At 48.1% G+C, this 4,635-nt stretch overlaps 1 long non-coding RNA gene across 1 annotated transcript; it reads right to left on the reverse strand.

The window, feature by feature from the left end:
• Positions 1-434: 434 nt before the first annotated feature.
• Positions 435-2,893, reverse strand: LOC134571075 (uncharacterized). The gene is made up of 3 exons (XR_010085180.1): positions 2,757-2,893; positions 2,408-2,597; positions 435-520 (listed from the first exon to the last, which is right to left on the reverse strand). It is a non-coding gene; the product is annotated as an uncharacterized LOC134571075 (long non-coding RNA).
• Between the last annotated feature and the right edge of the window lie 1,742 nt (positions 2,894-4,635).

Here is a 4,635-nt window from a genome sequence, read left to right on the forward strand (position 1 = left end):
TCCTCTGAAATCCACCATCTCATCACCCTGCTGTAGAATTGCAGTGATGTCATACATTGGGACACAGCAAGTGCTGTTATTATTTATAGCTAAGTAACACAAGTAGCATGTTAAGGTGTCAGCAATATACTTTATTTCTTCAAATATGCAGTTTACACTTTATATGTATAGTGAAAAAAATATAAAAGTCAATGCGGAAACTGGCAAAAAAAAAGCAGAGTGTCGAATCCAACATGGAGAACGTTCAATCACCTGTACAGAAAGGCTGTATGGCATTAGGAAGGCAGTATCTTTATAATAGAATAGTCTCTCTCTATCTGGGCCGTCCAGGATTATTAATCACTGGAAGATGAAGGTTACTTCATGTCTGCAGCATGCGTTCCGAAGCAGTCCTATGGAAGTTTTCTGTAGAAGAAGGTAATCTCTTCTGTTCCAGCAAGTCGAGGTTAATGGTGGTGGGTTTTTCTCTGGCACTGGAACCATCAGTAAAGGAGTGTAACATTGAGAGGATCACCTTGTTCTTCCCACAAGTCTAAGAAAACTGAAGATTGAGGATAGTGGTTAACAACTTAATGAAACTGCAAACACTAAAACTAACTTGAAAAAAATAACATTCACAGTGTAGCAGTGTATAGGAGATACGGTCACAGTGTAAGCAGTGTATAGGAGATACGGTCACAGTGTAAGCAGTGTATAGGAGATACGGTCACAGTGTAAGCAGTGTATAGGAGATACGGTCACAGTGTAAGCAGTGTATAGGAGATACGGTCACAGTATAGGCAGTGTATAGGAGATACGGTCACAGTGTGAGCAGTTATAGGAGATACGGTCACAGTGTGAGCAGTGTATAGGAGATACGGTCACAGTGTAAGCAGTGTATAGGAGATACGGTCACAGTGTAAGCAGTGTATAGGAGATACGGTCACAGTATAGGCAGTGTATAGGAGATACGGTCACAGTGTGAGCAGTTTTAGGAGATACGGTCACAGTGTAGCAGTGTATAGGAGATACGGTCACAGTGTGAGCAGTGTATAGGAGATACGGTCACAGTGTAAGCAGTGTATAGGAGATACGGTCACAGTGTAAGCAGTGTATAGGAGATACGGTCGCAGTGTATAGGAGATATGGTCGCAGGGTAAGCAGTGTATAGGCGATACGGTTACAGTGTAAGCATTGTATAGGAGATACGGTCACAGTGTAAGCAGTGTATAGGCGATACGGTCACAGTGTAAGCAGTGTATAGGAGATACGGTCACAGTGTAGCAGTGTATAGGAGATACGGTCACAGTCTAAGCAGTGTATAGGAGATACGGTCACAGTCTAAGCAGTGTATAGGAGATACGGTCACAGTATAAGCAGTGTTTAGGAGATACGGTCACAGTATGAGCAGTGTATCGGAGATACGGTCACAGTGTGAGCAGTGTTAGGATATACAGTCACAGTGTTTAGGAGATACGGTCACAGTGTGAGCAGTGTTTAGGAGATACGGTCACAGTGTGAGCAGTGTTTAGGATATACAGTCACAGTGTGAGCAGTGTTTAGGATATACAGTCACAGTGTGAGCAGTGTTTAGGATATACAGTCACAGTGTGAGCAGTGTTTAGGATATACAGTCACAGTGTGAGCAGTGTTTAGGATATACAGTCACAGTGTGAGCAGTGTTTAGGATATACAGTCACAGTGTGAGCAGTGTTTAGGATATACAGTCACAGTGTGAGCAGTGTTTAGGATATACAGTCACAGTGTGAGCAGTGTTTAGGATATACAGTCACAGTGTAAGCAGTGTTTAGGATATACAGTCACAGTGTGAGCAGTGTTTCAGAGATACGGTCACAGTGTGAGCAGTGTTTAGGAGATACGGTCACAGTGTGAGCAGTGTTTAGGATATACAGTCACAGTGTGAGCAGTGTTTAGGATATACAGTCACAGTGTAAGCAGTGTTTAGGATATACAGTCACAGTGTGAGCAGTGTTTCAGAGATACGGTCACAGTGTAAGCAGTGTATAGGAGATACGGTCACAGTGTAAGCAGTGTATAGGAGATACGGTCACAGTGTAAGCAGTGTATAGGAGATACGGTCACAGTGTAAGCAGTGTATAGGAGATACGGTCACAGTATAAGCAGTGTATAGGTGATACAGGCATTTAATTCTCCATAGTCACGGTATTTATGGTTACCTCATAAGTATTACAGTGACTCACATTGGTTGAATTGGCACATGAATACACATGTGAGCAGTAACGCCACGTCAAGGCTTCAACCCTTGTTACTGACCATTCACACACACCATACTTTTCATTCATACGCATTCGGTATTCCAGATGTTTTGGACTACACCTCCCATAATGCTTTGCCAGCATTATGGGAGATGTAATTCACAGCATCTGGACTGCCCAAGGTTACCTACCTCTGAACTATGCCGTGATCACAGAACACAATGTTGAAGTCGCTGTGCTAACAGGACCAGCTTGTCACGTGTCAGATGCCACTTCATTACTTATAAATTCAATACTCCACCCTGGAGACGAGCATCAAACATGGGCTCCTTCATTCCACTTCATGTACTTGTGTCCCATAGGAGAACATGCTTGTCAGAGCTGTGACACACACAAAAACAAATAAAAAACTGGTTAGAGTGACTGGCATAACAGACACAGTGCATGCAGACTTGCGTGCCACATACATACAGCAGACAGACACAAAGATTGTGGGAGACACACCGGATTAAATATAAGAATTGGGAGTACCATACATACAGAATGCACAAAGAGACGGAGATTACTGAATTCGGTGACCGACGGATTTGGTTGCAGATGTGGGGCAGTCCCTCTCGCTGGGGTGCAGTTTCTCATCCTTCTCTGGCGAATGACTAGATGGCTGCGGTTTCGTAGCAAAAAGCAGGCCATGGCATATGATATCTAGAAAATAAATAATTATTTTGTGAAACTAGGGTTGAACACATCTAACACACAGGCCACACGTACTGCACAGCTCCCCATCTAACGCACATCCCCCAAACAGGGCCGGTGCAAGGATTTTTGGATACATAGGCGAAGATGCATTTTTCCGCCCCCCGCCTAAAATTAACATCTTCACCTATGTGCCTCCTAACCAGCCCCTCCCTCTTCCCCGTCCCTTAGTGTTCCTCTCCCCTCCCCCTTCTTTTCCCTGTCCCTTGGTTTTTCTCTCCCCTCCCCTCTCTGTCCCTTGGTGCACCCCCCACCCTCTTAGCGGTCACACTCCCCTTCCTGGTGTGCCTCCTACCTGTCTTGTAGCGTTGCGGAGCAGATCCTCTACAGGAGCTTCAGTTTTCTGTACCTCAGTGAGCACTTCCTGTCAGTCTAGCCGGGTACAGGAAACAGAAGCTCCTGTACTGCGCTCCGCTCCGCCATGCTACACTCAGTGGTGTATACACACACACACTCACATACAAACACACACTCACACATGCACTTTCAGACACACACAAATTATTAATAATATCCACCCAGCCTCCCTACCTGGAGAGCTGGCGTGGATCTGTCCCTGGGGTCCAGTGGGGCTTCAGTGCGGCGGGCAGCTGCGTTCTAATGAGAGGCGACGAGGGAGCTCTAACCTGTCTGCTCTGCTCCCTCGCCGCTGTCTACTGATGCCGGGAGCCGGATTATGACGTCATATTCCGGCTCCCGCAGAATCAGCAGACAGCCCGCGAGGGAGCAGAGCAGACAGGTTAGAGCTCCCTCGCCGCCTCTCATTAGAACACTGCCGCCCGCCGGGGATCCAGGAGGTGACCTGGCAGGAGGGAGAGCTTCCCTCCTGACGGTCACTGGAATCTTGCGCCCCCAGAGCCGGTGCGCCCTAAGGCGGCCGCCTGTGCCGCCTTATGGACGCGCCGGCCCTGCCCCCAAATATAATACACTGCCCACCAGCATCTAACGCACAGCCCCCCATCTAATACACTGCCCCCCACATCTAACACACAGGCCACCCCAATATACAGCGAAGACCCCCCAATATACATCGCAGACCCCCCAATATAATGTACATAACCCCCCCAATATACTGCGCAGACCCCCCAATATACTGCACAGACACCCCCCAATATACTGCGCAGACCCCCAACATACAGCGCAGGCAGCCCCCATATACTGTACAGACAGCCCCCCCATATACTGCGCAGACCCACCATATACAGCACAGACCCCCCACAATATACAGCGCAGACCCCCCAATACTGCACAGACCCCACCATACTATACAGTCCCCCCCAATACTGCACAGACCCCTGAATACTGCACAGACCCCCCTGAATACTGCACAGACCCCCCTGAATACTGCACAGACCCCCCTGAATACTGCACAGACCCCCGAATACTGCAAAGTCCCCCCCAATACTGCACAGACCCCCCAATTCTGCAAAGACCCCCCCAATACTGCACAGACCCCCTATTATACTGCGCAGACCCCCCTATTATACTGCGCAGACCCCCCTATTATACTGCGCAGACCCCCCCTATTATACTGCGCAGACCCCCCCTATTATACTGCGCAGACCCCCCATTATACTGCGCAGACCCCCCCATTATACTGCGCAGACCCCCCCATTATACTGCGCAGAGCCCCCCATTATACTGCGCAGACCCCCCCATTATACAG

The sequence above is a fragment of the Pelobates fuscus genome, chromosome 8, assembly GCF_036172605.1.
Source record: "Pelobates fuscus isolate aPelFus1 chromosome 8, aPelFus1.pri, whole genome shotgun sequence".
Taxonomy (NCBI): domain Eukaryota; kingdom Metazoa; phylum Chordata; class Amphibia; order Anura; family Pelobatidae; genus Pelobates; species Pelobates fuscus.